Source organism: Pristiophorus japonicus, chromosome 2 (assembly GCF_044704955.1).
Source record: "Pristiophorus japonicus isolate sPriJap1 chromosome 2, sPriJap1.hap1, whole genome shotgun sequence".
NCBI classification, from domain to species: domain Eukaryota; kingdom Metazoa; phylum Chordata; class Chondrichthyes; family Pristiophoridae; genus Pristiophorus; species Pristiophorus japonicus.
This window is the reverse complement of record NC_091978.1, coordinates 116,109,249-116,129,254: the sequence shown is the minus strand read 5'-3', so window position 1 is coordinate 116,129,254 and position 20,006 is coordinate 116,109,249. Positions and strand designations below refer to the sequence as shown.

The window sequence follows — 20,006 nt, the reverse complement described above, 5'->3', positions numbered from 1 at the left end:
TCATGTAGAATTCATGAAAGGTTGTTACCGTATGACATGTTATTAAAATAATGTTTTTAAACCTTTTATTGATTTTGCTTGGCCTTGAAAATTGCTTTGAAACAGACCTTTGAACAGTCTCTAAATTGCCAGACTACTTTTCTGACATTCAGTTCTGGATGAGCAGAAATTTTCTCCAATTGAATATTGGGAAGACCATTGTTTTCAGTCCCTGCCATAAACTCTGTTCCCTTGCCACTGACTCCATCCCTCTCCCCAACTTCTGTCTGAGGCTGAACCAGACTACTCGCAACCTTGGTGTCATATTTGACACTGAAATTAGCCTTCGACCACATATCTGCAGCATAACTAAGACCGCCTATTTTCACCTCCGTAAGTGCTTTTAAGATGGTTTTAAAATCTCTTGACAACCATCTAATTATATTGTGGTGAATTTTGAGTTCTATTGCATTTTTAGAGGACAATTTAATAATTTTGAAGACATAATAGGGCATTTATAGTAATGGGGCCTGTAATTTCTCAGCCAGTATTGATGACTAATCACATGCTGCAGAATAGAGATGGGAGAAGGTTTATTGAAGAGCATTATGTCCCCAATAAAAGAGGTGGCAGACTGCTGAGGAGGAGAAGACTTTACACCCAATGCATTTACAGGGATAAGCGATCAGACCTGGACTTGTCCGTTAACATGTGCCTTAGGAGGCTGCGCTTCCGAAAGGAGTCATCAGTGAGATATGCCAACTAATTAAGGGAGATCTGCAGCCAATCAGCACCATCAGGACTGCACTGCCCATTGAGGTCAAGGTTACTGCGGCACTTTTCTTCTATGCATCGGGCTCCATTCAGGCCTCAGCTGGCGACATTTGCGGTATCTCTCAGCATGCCACGCATTACTGCATTCGACAGGTGACTGAAGCCCTTTATGCTCACAGGATGGACTTTATAAACTCCCCTATGACCAGGGAGGCACAGACTGAGAGGGCTTTGGGTTTCTTGAGAATAGCAAACTTCCGCAAGGTGCAGGGTGCAATAGACTGTATGCACATCACCATGTGGGCACCTTTTTAGGATGCAGAGGTGTTTCGGAACCGAAAGGGGTTCTACTCCCTGAATATGCAACTCGTTGTCGACCACAAGCAAATAATCATGGCAGTAGGTTCAAAATTTCAAGGCAGCATCCATGATGTGTGAGAGCACTGTCTCTGACCTGTTTAAGAAGTCAGCCACAAGGTAACAGTTGAATGCTGGGGGATAAAGGATAATGCTTTGCCAGCAGGTCACAGTCTCAGGATACGGGGTAGGAAATTTAGGACGCGATGAGGAGAAATTTTTTCACTCAGAGGGTGGTGAACCTGTGGAATTCTCTACCACAGAAGGCTGTGGAGGCCAAGTCACTGAATATATTTAAGAGTGAGATAGGTAGATTTCTAGAAACAAAAGGCATCAAGGGGTATGGGGGAAAAAGTGGGAATATGGTGTTGAGATAGAGGATCAGCCATGATCCTATTGAATGGCGGTGCAGACTCGAAGGGCCGAATGGCCTACTACTGCTCGTATTTTCTATATTTCAATGTTTCTATGGCTCATGACCCCCCTGCGTAAGCCCCAGACGGAAGCCGAGAAGTGCTACAATGAAAGCCATATAGCCACACTCAATATCGTCGAAAAGACAATTGGAGTGCTTAAACAGCGCTTCAAATGCCTGGACCACTCAAGAGGCGACATACAATACCACCCTGAGCAGGTCACTGAATTCATTGTGGTGTGCTGCATGTTGCATAATCTAGCTATCAGGAGGGGACAAGAATTGCCAGATGGGACTGCCAGTCTACCTCTGGAGAGAGGGCAGGCGAAAGAGGAGGATGAGGAGGTGGACCAGGACCTCGGGAGGACGATCAGGCTGGCATTGAAACCATGCCCCCAACTCACCCTAGACCGCAGGAAAAACCCCGTGGTAGTTACACAGCTGCAAGACTGTTGAGTCAGCAGCTCATAAATGAATGCTTTGTGTGAAGTTACGTTGGTGACAGTTACAGTTGCGTTATGTTACATTTCATCCTTGCCTGGCCTGGTCTCGCCATTGTTTGCAAAATTTGTATTGATGTTAACGTTTCTGTTATTGGAAGACACTGCACAACAATGTTAAGTTAAATAAAAAATATTTAATGATTACATTTTTAAAGACATTTTTTTAACAAATACATAAACACCCATCTACCCCCCACCCCAACTGTTATGTTTAATGTTTTAAATAACAATAACATAAGCATAATATATAAAAGTACAGCAACAAACTTTCAAAAACCATTAGAAATATAACAAACACCCACCCAACAGTCAACAAATTTATTAATAACAATAATTAAAAAATACAAAAAAATACAGTCTCCTCCTCCCCTACTTGGGGCCACGCCTCGCCTTGCCTTTAGCCCCCTGGTCTGACCACACCCCCCCCCCCCTCACTTACACCCCCCTTTCTACCAACACCAAGCCGCCTTGTAGCAGGAGAAGCTGGAGAGGACCTTTCCAAAGAAACACCTCTGAGTCGGAAACAACTGCTTCCTCCTGACTCACATCCATCGACAGTGGCGGTACGGCACCTTGGGGTGCAGTGCCGTATTCCGAGACCACAACCTGCCGTCTGGCATCCATGGAAGCGGCTATTCTCTGCATTGCCGCAATAATCCGTGTCATCTCCTCCAAGACTATCGTGGTCAGAGTGGCAACGTGCCCAGCTAACCCGCCCATTGCCTGGAGGAGCTCTCGACCAATGTCGATGCTCGTCTGAGACAGTTGTACCATGTCCAGGTTGACTTCTGCTGGTCTAGGAGCAATCCGACCTCGCCGAACCAACCTCTGCGGGGTCAGCGCAGGCATTGAGCCACTCAGGGCGCCCTGCTGCAAGGAGCTTGGCACCGCTGCTTCTTCGGTGGCCGCAGGAACATTGGAAGAACCTGCTGCAGGCTCATCTTCCACCTCCTCACTCTGCTCGGTGGGCAAAAGCAATTGTACAAGCAAAGGAGAGGCTCTTGCTTCCTCGCCTCCAGATACAGCCTGGGGAGTCTGGGGAACCTGGAGAGCTTGGAGAGCCTGCGAAGCCTGGGGAGTTTGGGGAACCTGGGGAGTCTGGGGACCTAGAAAACATAAATGAGGTTAGTAGAAGAGAAGGGGATGCCAGGTTGACATGAGAATGCTTACGCTACGCAAGCATATGTACGAGGAGCAACACTACTGCTATAAATATCACTGACAGACGTCACATATAATTAACATCATGATAGTACAGAATCTGCATTGCATTACAATGATATTTCATGATCCCATCATTAATTACATAACATTACATCAATCATATATTATACTGAAACGGTATTAAATTACTTTAAATCACCAATAGTTTATACATTACTCACGTGGCACAAAAACAGGTTCAGCACCACCATGGGTGGCCGAACGATTGTGGACTCCCACTAAAGCCAACGCCCGCTCCTCGAGGTCGGTGAGCTGGCACAGTTGTGCCGATCCTCCTCCAGTCCGCCTCTGCTCGGTGCAGTTTTTTGACAGTTTTCTCTGCAAAGGTGACAAGAGCATGGCATAAGCTCATTGCCTAGGTACTATTATAGATATTACAGATATTAATAGATACTACTATTATACAAAGCACAGAACACACAGAACACACAGATAATCCACAATTAGTCATCGCCCTTGCTATTCATCGTTAACGTTATATGCTAATATGCTTTGTATGCAATTGAACACATGATGATGATATCTACGGTCTGAGAATAAATTTAATAAGATTGTGGTTAGGAACTAACGCATGACACCAAGATTACCAGCTTAATTATAATCCAGCAGATCTACATTTGAATTAATGAGTCATTGCATCATTACAATTTATAAATGTAATACTTACTCTTCCGGAATCAACAAGGTTGTTCCAGCGCTTACGGCACTGGTTCGGCTCACGAACATCATGAACCGCCAATGAGATGACTTTGGCGATCTCCGACCATATTCTTTGATACACCTTGAGGGGTGGTTTCCCATGACCATCCCAAGTCAATTGGGCCCAATGAGTTTCCACCTCGTGGACTAGGGCATGCCTTCTGCCACCCATCTCTGACACCTCACCCAGATCACTCCCTTCACCCACCTCCTCCTCCACCTCTCCTCTATGTTCCATTATTTATTTATAATTATTTTCAGTTATTCCCTGCAAAAACAATTCTTCAATATCCAATCCACAAAACAACAGCTCGATTCTCTCTGTTCTGCGCATGTGCAGATGACCCCTGACCTCCCGAATCATGGGAAAAGTTAATCACCTAAAAAAAACATGCATGCGCAGAACGTCCGTTGCTATGGATACCGGCCTTGCATGATGAAATAAATTGCTAATGCCCATTTCACATCACTACGGCTAACGCCCAAATTAAAAAATCAAAACTAGTGATCCCGAAAAATAATAATACCACTAATGCCGGAAATATCGCCCATTTTTGGGTGACATAGATCCTGATGGAAAGTTTAGCCCATAGATTACAGCCCTGAAATTCCTACCTTTTGAGGTACAGAATTCTTGTAATATGGATGGTTGGGGTGGAATTTTTGGCAGGACACAATTTTGTTGGATTTCCACACTTCCTTCTCTGTTGATGTTTCCACAGGAAGTGGGAGCAGTTGTTTTTTTGCAGGAACAGTAAGGTGGCTGGCCATGATCCTGGTGGATCAGGTGGTCCGTTGTCATTTCATAGGTTGGTTTTGCTACATCAGTTGATCATGAAACAATTGGGGAAACAGCAAATTCAAAATTGGAGCTTTATAAACATGTTTTTAAATCTCTGGGTGTGACAACTACAGAAAAGTGCAGCAGCAATTTAGAAATATAGAAACATAGAAATTTACAGCGCAGAAGGAGGCCATTTCGGCCCATCGTGTCCACACTGGCCGACAAAGAGCCGCACGGCCCTCGGTCAGCAGCCCTGAAGATTACATATAATCCTACGAACAATGAACAATGGCGGAAAGGCAAAGAGCACCCAGCCCAAACAGTCTGCCTCACACAACTGCGACACCTCTTATACTGAAACCTTCTACAATCCACCCCAACCGGAGCCATGTAATCTCCTGGGAGAGACAAAAAACAGCTAAATATCCAGGCCAATTTTGGGAGAAGAAAATCTGGGAAAATTCCTCTCCGACCCATCCAGGCGATCGAAACTAATCCAGGAGATCACCCTGGCTGTATTCGATTCCCTGCAGTACTTACCATTATATCTGCGCCGGCCAACAAAAGGTCATCGAGTCTAATCCCAATTACCAGCTCTCGCCCTGCAGGTTATGGCGCTTTAAGTGCCCATCCAACCATCTCTTAAAAGTGGTGAGCGTTTCTGCATCCACCACTCTTCCAGGCAGTGAGTTCCAGATCCCCACAACCCTCTGTGTAAAGAAGCTCCCCTTCAAATCCCATCTAAACCTTCCACCAACAACCTTAAAACTATGCCCCCTCATAATAGACCCCTCTACCAATGGAAATAGGCCCTTACTATCCACTATGTCAAGGCCCCTCAATATTCTGTACACCTCAATGAGGTCTCCTCTCAACCTCCTCTGTTTCAATGAGAACAAACCCAGCCTACCCAATCTGTCCTTATAACTAAGATTCTCCATTCCAGGCAGCATCCCAGTAAATCTCCTCTGCACCCTCTCTAGTGCAATCACGTCCTTCCTATAATATGGCGACCAGAACTGCATGCAGTACTCCAGTTGTCGCCTAACCAAAGTATTATACAATTTAAGCATATCCTCCCTGCTCTTATATTCTATGCCTCGGCCAATAAAGGCAAGCATTCGTATGCCTTCTTAACCACCTGGCCTGCAACTTTCAGGGATCTGTGGACACGCACTCCAAGGTCCCTTTGTTCATCTACACTATTAAGTGGCCTACCGCTTAATGTGTATACCCTTTTCTTATTAGCCCTCCCAAACCTCACACTTCTCTGAATTAAATTCCATTTGCCACTGCTATGCCCACCTGACCAGTAGATTGATATCCTCCTGTAGCCCATGACTATCCTCTTCATTATCAACCACACAGCCAATTTTAGTGTCATCTGCAAACTTCTTAATCATACTCCCTATATTCAAATCGAAATCATTGATATATACCACAAAAAGAAAGGGACCCGGTGCTGAGCCCTGCAGAACCCCACTGTAAACATCCTTCCAGTCACAAAAACATCCATTATCTATTACACTTTGTTTCCTACCTCCAAGCCAATTTTGGATCCAACTTGCCACTTTGCCCTGGATTCCATGGGCTTTAACCTTCATGACTAGTCTATCATGTGGGACCTTATCAAAAGCTTTGCTAAAGTCCATATACACTACATCGTACGCACTACCCTCATCGACCCTCTTGGTGATCTCCTCAAAAAATTCAATCAGGTTAGTCAAACACGATCTTCCCTTAACAAATCCGTGCTTACTGTACCTAATTAATCCTTGCCTTTCCAAATGTAGATTTATCTTGTCTTTCAGGATTTTTTCCAATAATTTTCTCACCACTGAGGTTAGGCTGACAGGCCTGTAATTACTCGGTCTATCCCTTTCTCCCTTCTTAAACAAGGGTACTACATTAGCAGTCCTCCAATCCTCCGGCACCATGCCTAAATCCAAAGAGGACTGGAAAATAATGGTCAAAGCCTCTTTTACTTCGCTCAACAGCCTGGGATGCATTTCATTTGGGCCTGGGGACTTATCCACTTTCAAAGCTGCTAAACCCTTTAATACTTCCTCTCTCACCATATTTATTTCATCCAGAATATCACACTCCTCCTCGATAGCAGTATCTGCATTTCTCTTCTCTCTCCACTTCCCCGCTGACATGAGGACCTTAGTTGCCCTGAAAGGACACAGGCATCCTCTCAAAATATGCTAATAACCCAGGCCCCAGGATATGGGAGGGGCTCAGGAGCACATCCATGGATCAGGTGGAAGTTCCGCCCCAAAAGCCCTCTGGAGGAATTTCAGGGCTCATATTACTAATGCTGAAGATTGTTGCAAGTGCATTTTCTCATTAGTAAGTTGTGATTACTTTCAGGCCTCCCCTCCCTTAGAAGGTATATATTATCATCATATAAATATTATACCCAGGTTAACTTGTTGGAAGTACTACTGTTATGCATTGTTTAGCTATAGGCAGAACTGGATTTACTGAATAAATACTTATGGTTAGTTGAGATCAGCGACATGAGTCAAATAGTTGTACAGCAGATAAAACCAGACCGGAGAAAAAGTGGTGACTGGAGGTTGTTTGCTGATGACTTCATTTGTACTGCTCTTTGGACATCTCTGCCCAGGATGTGGTAAGTTGTACTTCAAATACAAACGTGCCGAAACACACTTCTTGATTTTACAAAAAATGAACATGTAGGTTTACTAATAATGAACATTTTCCAGCAGTCTATCGACTCTGGATCAGTTCCTAGGGACTGCAGGGTAGCTAATGTAACACCACTTTTTAATAAAGGAGGGAGAGAGAAAACGGGGAATTATAGACCGGTTAGCCTGACATCAGTGGTGGGGAAAATGTTGGAATCAATTATTAAAGATGAAATAGCAACGCAGTGACAGGATCAGTCCAAGTCAGCATGGATTTATGAAGGGGAAATCATGCTTGACAAATCTTCTAGAATTTTTTGAGGATGTAACTAGTAGAGTGGACAGGGGAGAACCAGTGGATGTGGTGTATTTGGACTTTCAAAAGGCTTTTGACAAGGTCCCACACAAGAGATTGGTGTGCACAATTAAAGCACATGGCATTGGGGGTAATGTATTGACGTGGATAGAGAACTGGTTGGCAGAGAGTTGGGATAAACGGGTCCTTTTCAGAATGGCAGGCAGTGAATAGTGGGGTGCTGCAGGGCTCAATGCTGGGATCCCAGCTATTTACAATATACATCAACGATTTAGATGAAGGAATTGAGTGTAATATCTCCAAGTTTGCAGATGACACTAAACTGGTGGCGGTGTGAGCTGTGAGGAGGATGCCCAGAGGCTGCAGGGTGACTTGGACAAGTTAGGTGATTGGGCAAATGCATGGCAGATGCAGTATAATGTGGATAAATGTGAAGTTATCCACTTTGGGGGCAAAAACACGAAGACAGAATATTATCTGAATGGCGGCAGATTAGGAAAATGGGAGGTGCAACAAGTCCTGGGTGTCATGGTACATCAGTCATTGAAGGTTGGCATGCAGGTACAGCAGGCGGTGAAGAAGGCAAATGGTAAGTTGGCCTTCATAGCTACGGGATTTGAGTATAGGAGCAGGGAGGTCTTACTGCAGTTGTACAGAGCCTTGGTGAGGCCTCACCTGGAATATTGTGTTCAGTTTTGGTCTCCTAATCTGAGAAAGGACGTTCTTGCTATTGAGGGAGTGCAGCGAAAGTTCACCAGACTGATTCCCGGGATGGCGGACTGACATATGAGGAGAGACTGGATCGACTGGGCCTGCATTCACTGGAGTTTAGAAGAATGAGAGGGGATCTCATAGAAACATATAAAATATTGACGGGACTGGACAGGTTAGATGCAGGAAGAATGTTCCCAATGTTGGGAGAAGTCCAGAACCAGGGAACACAGTCTAAGAAGAAGGGGTAAACCATTTAGGACCGAGATGAGGAGAAACCTCTTCACTCAGAGAGTTGTTAATCTGTGTAATTCCCTACCGCAGAGAGTTGTTGATGCCAGTTCGTTGGATATATTTAAGAGAGAGTTAGAAAAGGCCCTTACGGTTAAAGGGATCAAGGGGTATGGAGAGAAAGCAGGAAAGGTGTACTGAGGTGATGATCAGCCATGATCTTATTGAATGGTAGTGCAGGCTCGAAGGGCCGAATGGCTTACTCCTGCACCTGTTTTCTATGTTTCTATGTTTGTGTCTCACATTAATGTTTAAAACTTTATTGCACATTAATGCAATCTAGGCTGCAGCTCCATGCAGGATAATTGAGTCACTGAACCGTAAATGTAATTACCTATCTGATGGTCATGTGTATCCTGCATATACTGTAAGAGTATGGTCTTACATAAGGACATAAGGACATAAGAAATAGCAGCAGAGTAGACCATTTGGCCCCTCGAGCCTGCTATGCCATTTAATAAGATTATGGCTGATCGGATCTTCGGTTCAGCTCCACTTTCCTGTAAGCTCCCCATAACCCTTCACTCACTTATTGTTCAAAAATTTGTCTATCTCCACCTTAAATATATTCAATGATCGAGCCTTCACAGCTCTCTGGGGCAGAGAATTCCACAGATTTACGACTCTCTGAGAGAAGAAATTCCTCCTCATCTCAGTTCTAAATGGGCAGCCCCTTATTCTTAAACTATGCCCCCTAGTTCTAGATTCCCCCATGAGTGGAAGCATCCTCTCTGCGTCTACCTTGTCGAGCCCCCTCAGTATCTTATGTTTCAATAAGATCACCTCTCATTCTTTTAAACTCCAATGAGTATAGGCGCAACCTGCTCATCCGTTCTTCATAAGTCAACCCCTTCATCTCAGGAATCAACCTAGTGAACCTTCTCTGAACAGCCTCCAATGGAAGTATCTCCTTCCTTAAATAAGGAAATCAAAACTGTATGCAGTACTCTAGGTGTGGCCTCACCAATACCCTACACAATTGTAGCAAGACTTCTCTGCTTTTATACTCCACCCCCTTACAATAAAGGCCAACATTCCATTTGCCTTCCTGATTAGTTGCTGTACCTGCATACTAACTTTTTGCAATTCATGCACAAGGACCCCCAGGTCCCTCTGTACTGCAGCATTTTGTAGTTTCTCTCCATTTAAATAATAATTTGCTTTTTATTTTTCCTGCCAAAATGGATGACCTCACACTTTCCCACATTATACTCCATCTGCCAAATTTTTGCCCACTCACTTAGCCTGTCTATACCCCTTTTATAGATTTTTTGTGTCCTCCTCAGAACTTACTTTCCCATCTTTGTATCATATTGATAGATTCTGGGAAAGGCATTTGGGGGCTGAAATTGCCCCTTTCCTTAAGGCCTGTTACTGCCGGAAATCGGCGGCTGCCGATTTTTCGTGGAATGACTGACATTTTTAAAATTGCCCTCCTGTGGTAGCCCGGTGGTGACCCGCTGCTGCTGATCCATCCTAAGTGCATCATCAGTGTTATGTATCTCACATTACTGTATATAACTGTATCTTACCATGCTATACATGACTGTAACTGGATATGACCTGTAACAATAAGCATACCTTACCACCAGGGGTGCACTTGCAGGAGACACTCCATACATGTCCCACTGAGGTATATAAAGGGAGGTCTCAGGCAAGTGCAGCACTGGAGAGCTGGAATTAAAGGTGCAGGTCCTGAGTGACCTTGACTTCAGCATGTGTCTCGTGTAAGTCAGCACATTAGAGTCAAGACTTAACAGTGGCGACGAGTTACGGGATCACAGAATCCACAGAATGGCTACCAACAGCTCAGATGAGAAATACAATGCTGGAGACAATTGGGATGACTTTATAGAAAGGCTCCAGCAAATCTTTGTGACCAAAGACTGGCTGAGCGACGATAAGGCAGACAAGAGAAGAGCCCATCTCTTGACCAGCTGTGGCTCGAAAACATACGCTTTAATGAAAGACCAGCTGGCACCCGAGAAACCAGCAAGCAAGTCGTTTGAGGAGTTGAGCACACTGGTGAGAGACCACCCGAAGCCAGCGAGCAGCCTACACATGGCCAGACACAGGTTCTACAACTACAGATGCTGTGTGGGCCAAAGCATACCCGACTTCGTGGCGGAACTTCGGAGGCTGGCTAGTTCATGTGAGTTCCCCGATGAACTAAAGAGATAAGTACTGAGAGACTTTTTTATTGAAGGAATAGGCTATGCAGGCATATTCCGAAAGCTTATAGAGACTAAGAACTTGACTCTAGAGGCAACAGCACTGGTCGCACGATGTTCTTGGCAGGCGAAGAAGAAACTTCGGGTACGACAACCAACGAGGCATCGGAACAAGGGGTTCACATTGTGAAACAAACCGCTACCCCCACACACAGACAAAGGCAGGAGAGCAGGCCTTCAACAGCAGACTGTGGCGCCAGAAGCCCTCAAAATCAAGGGCCACATGAACGGCTGATCACACCTCATCAACCCACAATGCGAGCAATCAACAACAGATTGAGAGAAGCTCAAGGGAGATCAGCCAGACGCAGCTCATCCTTCGGAAACAATGGAAATGGTCTGTGTTGGAGATCTGGGGGAAGGCACACAACCAGGGTGTGTCGATTTCAGCATGCCGTTTGCAGAAACTGCAACTACACAGAGCATCTGGCTCGCATGTGCAGAAAAACAGCAGCTCGGCTGGTATACGAATCGGAAGGGTCGAAAAGCGGACCAGAAGATGGTTGGAACAGTGCACGGGGTGCAGCGGGTTAACACGATCAATGTCCACTGTTCTTACACCAAGACGCCTCCAATTATGACGAGGGTTCTACTCAATGGGATACCCGTCAACATGGAACTGGACACGGGGGCCAGTCAATCCCTCATGAGCGTTCAACAATTTGAACAGCTGTGGCCGCACAAAAGCAACAGACCAAAACTCGACACCAAACTAAGGACCTATACTAAAGAAATCGTCCCAGTCCTTGGCAGCGCCATGCTCTCAGTCACACACAAAGGGATGGTGCACCGACTTTCCCTGTGGATTGTCCCCGGGGATCTCCCAGCACTGTTGGGGAGAAGCTGGCTAGCAGAACTTAATTGGAAATGGGATGATGTTCACGCCATGTCGTCAGAGGAATGGACCTCCTGCTCAACAGTTCTAAGCCGTTTTGAACATCTCTTTCAGCCAGGTGTGGGCACCTTCAAAGGAGCTAAAGTTAGAATCTACATCACACAGAATGCCAGACCGGTCCATCACAAGGCTAGAGCTGTGCCTTATCTGATGAGGGAAAAGATTGAAAACGAACTGGACCGGGAAGGCATAATTTCTCCTGTGGAATTCAGCGACTGGGCAAGACCCATCGTCCCCGTCATGAAGCCTGATGGATCCGTGCGAATCTGTGGGGATTACAAGTCTACCATAAACAGAGTCTCCCTACAGGACCAATACCTGCTGCCCAGAGCGGAGGACCTATTTGCCATGTTAGCTAGAGGAAAACTTTTCTTGAAACTTGACCTCACATCTGTGTATATTACGCAAGAACTGACAGAGTCTAAGCTACTCACCACCATCAACACACATCGAGGCCTTTTTGTGTACAATCGATGCCCATTCGGCATCAGGTCGGCAGCTGCTATATTCCAGCGCAACATGGAAGTCCATCCCGGGGACGGTTGTGTTTCAAGATGACATACTCATCACGGGCAGGGACACCGACTCTCATCTCCGCAATCTTGAGGAAGTACTAAGTCGCTTGGATCGGGTAGGCCTAAGAGTTAAGAAATCCAAGTGTCTGTTTCTCGCGCCTGAAGTTGAATTTTTGGGCAGAAGGATTGCCGCTGATGGAATCCGCCCAACCGAATCCAAAACCGAAGCGATTCGCCTGTCACCCAGGCCCCGGAATGTCTCGGAACTGCGCGCTTTTCTTGGGCTACTCAATTACTTTGGGAACTTTATGCAGAACTTGAGCATGCTGCTGGAGCCTCTCCATGTGCTACTCAGAAAGGGGTGTGATTGGTTTTGGGGGGACGCCCAAGATCGCGCCTTCAATAAGGCATGCAATCTTCTATGTTCCAAGAGTGTTTTAGCCTTTTTTGACCCAGGTAAAAAGCTAGTTCTTACGTGTGATGCGTCAGCGTACGGGGTCGGGTGCGTTTTACAGCACGTCAATGATACGGGTAAATTGCAGCCCGTTGCTTATGCCCCCAGGTCATTTTCGCGGGTGGAGCGCGAATACGGTATGGTTGAGAAGGAGGCGCTCGCGTGCGTGTACTGTGTCAAAAAGATGCACCAATACCTTTTCAGGGCCAAGTTTGCATTAGAAACCGACCACAAACCCCTCACGTCCCTATTATCTGAGTGCAAGGTAATCAACGCCAACGTCTCGGCGCGCATTCAGCGGTGGGCACTCATGCTGGCGGCTTACGACTACACGATAAGGCACAGACCAGGCACAGACAGCTGTACCGACGCGCTTAGCAGCCTACCCCTGGCGACCCCAAAAGGGTCCGACGAACAGGACTGTGAGATGGTCATGGCAATCAATGCCTTTGAATCCATAGGTTCGCCCATGACGGCTTGCCAAATCAGAGCCTGGGCGACCAGCGACCCCACGTTATCTCTAATAAAAGATGCGTTTTAACCGGTGACTGGGCAGAGGCTCGCGATGCCTGCCCCAAAGAGGTCAAACTCTTCCATAGGCGCATGCATGAACTCTCACTGCAGGCAGACTGCCGGATGTGGGGCAGTCGAGTAGTTATGCCCTTACGAGGCAGGGAGGCGTTTGTCCGGGAACTCCATCGCGAGCACCCGGGGATCGTCCTTATGAAGGCCATAGCCAGATCTCATGTCTGGTGTCCTGGCATTGACGCGGACTTGGATCTCTGCGTCCGTCGGTGCACCATTTGTGCCAACTCAGTAATGCCCCCAGGGAGGCCCCCATAAGCCCCTGGCCATGGCCCACCAAACCATGGTCGCGGGTGCATTTAGACTATGCGGGCCCATTCATGGGCAAAATGTTCCTCGTAGTCGTTGATGCATTTTCAAAATGGATCGAGTGCACCATTTTAAACTCGAGCACCACCTCCACCACTGTGGAGCCTTAGAACCATGTTTGCAACGCACGGCATTCCTGACATATTGGTCAATGATAATGGTCCGTGTTTCACCAGCGCAGAATTTCACGATTTTATAGTTGACCACGGTATAAATCACGTTGAGACGATACCTTTCAAGCCGGCCTCCAATGGCCAGGCGGAGCAAGCAGTGCAGATCATTAAACAAAGCATGCTCAGAATCCAAGTTCCCACGCTGCAGAGCCGCCTGTCGCGACTGCTGCTGGCATACAGATCTCGTCCACATTTGTTGACTGGGGTTCCCCCTGCGCAACTATTGATGAAACGAACCTTAAAGACCAGGCTCTCGTTATTCCTCCCAGACTTGCATGAAATTGTTGAGGCTAAGCGTCAAAATCTAATTGAGTACCATGACCAAAATTTGAGGGGGAGGTGGAATGAGATAGGGGACAAAGTGTTTGTGCTAAGCTATGGCCGGGTCCCAAATGGCTTGCAGGGACAGTAACAGACGAAGCGGGAAACAGGCAATTGGTTGTACAAATGGACAATGGCCAAACCTGCCGGAGGCATGTCGACCAAGTAAAAAGTAGATTCACCTATAACACTGAAGAACCAGAGGCAGACTACAATGTGGAACTCACAGCACACCTGGTGGACAGACAGGTGGAACAACCTGAGGAAAGGACAGTCTCAACAGACAGCCCAGGCGAGATACCAGCAATCACACCGAACGAAACAGACAGCCCACGCGAGATACCAGCAATCACACCGAAAGAAAAACAGGCACCAAGGCAAACAACTGAACCACAACTAAGACGCTCCACGCGAGAGCACAGACCACCTGAGAGACTGAATCTATAAAGGCAATAAGACCTTGGGGAGGGTGATGTCATTTATCTCACATTACTGTATATAACTGTATCTTACCATGCTATACATGACTGTAACTCGATATGACCTGTGACAATGAGCATACCTTACCACCAGGGGTGCACTTGCAGGAGACACTCCATACCTGTCCCACTGTGGTATATAAAGGGAGGTCTCAAGCAAGTGCAGGACTGGGAGAGCTGGAATTAAAGGTGCAGGTTCTGAGTGACCTTGACTTCAGCATGTGTCTCGTGTAAGTCAGTACATTACAGTCAGGACTTAACACTCAGAGTGCACGCCATTGATGTTTCCCTCCGAATGCGAAATTCCACTGAGAAATGTTGCTGCCGCCGCTTGGTGCCACCAGCAGCTTTTTCTGCTGATGCACTGTTTGTAAAATGGCAGTGCCACTGCAATTAAAGGGAAAGGCTCATTGCCGATGCTGCCATCTTTTTTTTTTGTCGGCCGACTACCAGGTCAATTATGGCCCAGCCAAAACATTTCCTGGTGGCCCAGTGGACCTAACTAAAATAAACAAAGAGTTTGCAGCAGCCTTCCCCTTTAAGTGCAGGGGAGAGATGTGGTGACGCACCAGCGCGGTGACGTCATCAGTGCTACGCTGATGAGTGACAGCGGTGGACAGTCCGCCCGCCCCACACCTCCGCTCCTCTGGTGTGCGAACTTCCGCTCACTGCGGCACTTCCACCCCCATTATGACCGACTTCCGGGCCGCTGGAAAAAAAAAGCCAAAGAGCGAAATTTCGCTCAAGAGGCCACTGCACCCGTTGCGATGGTGAAAACAGCTGAAACAGGGTAGGTGCGCCGTGTTTCTGGTGGTGGGTCAGTTCGACCCCTTGATGTGCATACAAACAACCATGTTGTTTATGTTGCAGTTAACTATTCCCATAGAATCACCATCTAATACGTTGCATTTAGCCATTTCATTTGTCATTTTCTAACTAATTGCATAGCCAGTCTAATTTCTTTTTGCATTACTTGTGTTACTCTCTCTGGGCAATTCTATCTTAAGAGTCCACATTAAAATCTATTCCCTTTGCTTGTTCTAAGATTATATGGCATTCTAGGTTTTATAAATTATATCGTGTTGTTTATAAAATGCACATCTCTACAAGAATGAAGAAGACTTTATGAAATATAATCTGTTTCTTCATGCTGTCTCTACCATACACTGTACCAAGACAGTACAAATTTGGGAAAAGGGAGGTCCTACTTAGAAGTCATAATGCTCGATGTCAGAAACAATCTACCAAATACTTGCATGGTACTGTTAAATCTAGAGACTAATGTTAATAAATGTATGAGGATTGCTCCATGTGACAGTCAATTAGAACCTGATTAAAAGATGGCAGGATACAGAAATGAAACAGATAGATTATCCTTAAACTGTCCTCTGGATTTATTTTCTGCAAGATATTGGAGTGTAGTATGCATTCAACCATTCACCATGTGCCCATGTGCTTCTGTTAAAAGAAAGACTTGCATTTATAAAATGATTTTCATGATGTCAGGATGTCCCAAAGCACTTCACAGTCGATGGGGGGTGAAATAGCCTTCCGCCCCAAACGGGCCGGATAATTTGAATTAAATAATTATTCTCCACCCAAATCCTTGGGGTGGAGAATAGAGGGATTTTGCCCTCTTTTGGTGTGCGATTTTGTTGGGGCGGTGTTTTGTGTGGCTGCAGGGCGGAAGTGGGTCGGGAGCAGGGCGGAATGCGGGCGATGTCATCAGTGTGCGCTGAGCACGTCAGCATGGCGCTGGCACGTAGCAACGTCCCTCCCCTTTCATTTAAAGGGGAGGGCCGCTGCAAGCTCTGCAGCCACTTTAGTGGTGCCCACTGTGCCACCAGGGACAGCTTCGGCCGGGCCAGCGGTCTGGCAGCCAAGAGAGGGTGCCGACATGCCTTCGGAGTCGGCTGACAATTAAAATAAAATGGCGCCCATGTTGGAGCACCCTCCCTTTTAAGGGCGGACACGCCGCCCTGCCACTGGCAGCTTCCCACCGGGAAAAGCTGTCAGGAGTGGTGCGCGGCAGTGGCTCCGCTCCTGTGGGGCAATTTCCCTCGTGGGGGGAAAGGAGTCACCGCTGGGTGGCAAGGGGTCGGCATGTGCCTAATGGGGCGGAAACCCATTTCCATCACCCCCGGCTCGGGGGCAATTTTTGATGGGTCGGATCATCCACCTGCCCCCGGTCTGAAAGGCATTACCGCGCCATTAGAGGCGATAATGGACCTTAAGGAGAGGGGCAATTTTGGCCCCTTGAAGTGTAGATACTGTTCTGACTTGGAGACCACTGAGCCAAGGCTAACACCTGTTGGGAGCATTGTTATTGCTGGATCACAAAATAGCATGTTCAAGCTCGATAGCAGGGCTTGAGCACATAATCTAGGCTGAGTTTCCAAAGGAGTGCAGCATTGTCAGAAGTGCTGTCTTTTGGGACGAGATGTTAAATTGAGATCCCAGATGCCTGTTCTGATCGACACAAAAGATCCCATAGCACTAGTTGAAGACAGTAGAAGGCTTTCCCTCGGAGCACGTCGAGAATCCACTGTTATCTCACCTCCTTGCGCCTTTAACTCGGGCGCCTTTGCCAGCGTGGCAACGACCTGAACGGCAGAGGTGGGCGACCTAATTTAAATCATTATTACCTTGTTGTCAGACCCTTAACAGTGTTTTTAACCAGACCTTTTGAATTTCACTGCATGACCACAGGACTCACACAGCTCGGGACCGCGTCTGTCCACCTGAAGCGGAAGCTCAGTAACCATTGAACAAGGTCATTACTGCAGAGCATGGAGAACACAATAAATACTGACACCTGACACCTGCTTACTTTCCTAAAGGAAATGCTATTGCTGAGTGCATTATTCTTATCAAACTGGAGCAGGCATTGCCTAATGGGGTAGTCTCTGGCTACTGCATAGTCCAGAGCAACATGTCTGCATCTTCTTCAACATTCGAAGTTCACAGCCCTGTGTAAGCATAAACCACTAGATGTTAGCCATTTCTTACCCTAACATAATGGGCTGTAATTTGCGGCATCTACAGGCGTGTACGCTATGCATATGACCTATAGAAGTTGTGTACATTCTGGTTTTTGCACGCAAAGCTCATACGTGAAAACCGGGAACTTGTGATCTGTCAAGAATTTTCTTGACAGATCCAACACAACCCCGGGAAAAGGGCATTCATGGACAGCGAGTTGAGCTATTTGCCCAACTTCTTCCCAGTGAATGCCGGTGAAATTTTTATGCCTATTTTACCATATGCATGAATGGGGATTCTCTTCTGTCATTCTTTGAGCTGGCCCACGTAATCCCAGGGAGCCTCTTCCCGCGGGTACCCAGAGAGCCCCCGGACCGCGAATCTCTGTACCTCCCGGTCCACTAGGTACGTGGGCGTCTTATTTGCGGATGGGAGGCATTTCCCCACGGAAAGCCTCCGACCGCAAATTCAGGGCCAATATTTCTAATCTAAACATCGATTCTATTCTATCCAACGCTGCAAACACCAGCTGTTTCTAAGTGAAATCTGTCCCCCCTCTCTCTCTCTCTCTCTCTCTCTCGCTAATGATACCAACCACATTTTTCCTCTATATTGAATGAACGAAACATGAACACTTTTCAGAAGCTGATTTAACTGAATTCCATTTGTCAACAGCTCTTTCTCTCCAAAAGCTTCAAATTTAAAATTCTCATCCTCATGTTAAAATTTATTCGTAGCCTCACCCTTCTGTATCTGTGTAACCTCCACTCACCCTACAACCCCTAAAACTCCAAACTTTCTGTTCCTCTGATGGACAGCCTTGGCTCAGTGTTGGCATTTGGCTGTGAGCAGCCCTCAAGCCCTACTCCAGAGACTTGAACATAAACCTATAATAGGCCAACACTCACCAAGGTGTGCGTATCTGTGCTGGTGCTGGGTGCACTTGGGTCTGGTGACAGTGTGCCCTCAGAGGCTGGAGGCTCCTCTGTGGAGCCATCTTACTCTTCTTCTTCCTCCTGGACAGTGGAGTGGGGGGCTCTTGATGGACCTGAGGGAGAGTAAAGAGATGTTTTAGATATGTCATAGCAAGAATGGGTAACAATACCATTATACCCATGATGAACTGGCTGCTGACATCAGTCCCCATATGTGTGATTGCTCTATGCCATGTGGCTGTATGAGTTGTAATTCTGTCACCAGGTTACTGAGATGCCCCCCTCTCTCCGTCTCCCACCGCCAGCTGCTCTGCAACTCCTGAGACCTCCAGGGTGACCTCCTCTGCTGGAGTCAAAGTAGTGAATGATGGAGGCCCACCTCCGGTTTTCTCCCTCTTCCTCTTATTGTGGGCTCTCTTCTCCTGTAAGGAGGAAAAGAAGAGATGTTTGAGTGAGAGTGATGGAATGAGTGTAAAGAATGTGTGGGTTGTATCTTTAGAGGGTGATTATGAGGGAATGTGGTGCCAATGCCAAAGTGCCAATGCAAAGTGACCTCCTTCTGGGGTTTTAGTTGCTATGATTGCGTTAGGATGAGGGTGAGTGTGAGGGGTGTCAGATGGGGATGTTATAATGTAGATCGAGAGAGAGGAATGGGTGGACATGCAAGGTATATTGGTGTGAGGAATTATGTGCGGGAGCAACCTTGGGAAGGCAGAGTGATGAGGATGAGAGGCAGAGCAGGATGAGGTTGAGTGTGGCTTTGCACTCATCTTTCCTGATCTCATGAGATCATTGAAGCGCTTCCAGCACTGCACCTAAGTTCTCCTGACCACATTCCTGCTGTTGACCTCTGCTGCAATCTCCAGGCAGGCTCTGTTGGTCTCCTGGAGAAGTCTCTTTTGCCCAGCAGAAGGGCAGAGGACCCCCCCTGCGTGCTCTGAGTCCCTCCACAAGCATATTTAGAGAGTCATCGGAGAACCTGGGTGCAGCCCTCTGTCTCTGTGCAGCCATGTGTGCAAGGCTAAGCAAGACCCAAATGCTAGATGAACACAAGAAAGAAAATAATATGCCCTGTGAGGGAAGAAAAATGCAATTATTTGACAAAACCGAAAACATCTATTTAAAGCTTCGCTTCCAGGAAGTCAACATTTTCATCTAAGCATCAGGCTGTAATTGAATTTGAAAAAAAATGTCTATTAAAAGAAAGAACATTTGGAGGTTTTAGAAAACTAACACTGCATATTTCAATCACACTTTGGTTTTTCACAGGCCCAGGTCTTTCAGCTGCAACACATACCGCACTGCTAAACCAGGGCAACATTTTAATTAGCTAGTTTTGTACCTCAACTATCTTCACAGTGGGAAATCCTGCAGAAAGATATTAAGAGTAGTGAAAAATGTTACAGTTCTATTATGGAAG

The 20,006-nt window shown here is 46.6% G+C and overlaps 1 protein-coding gene across 1 annotated transcript in view; it reads left to right on the top strand.

Moving 5' to 3' along the window:
- LOC139228919 (cell division cycle protein 20 homolog) overlaps positions 1–20,006 on the top strand; it is a 48,048-nt gene that overhangs the window by 23,169 nt on the left and 4,873 nt on the right. The gene's annotated exons all lie outside the window — the stretch shown is intronic.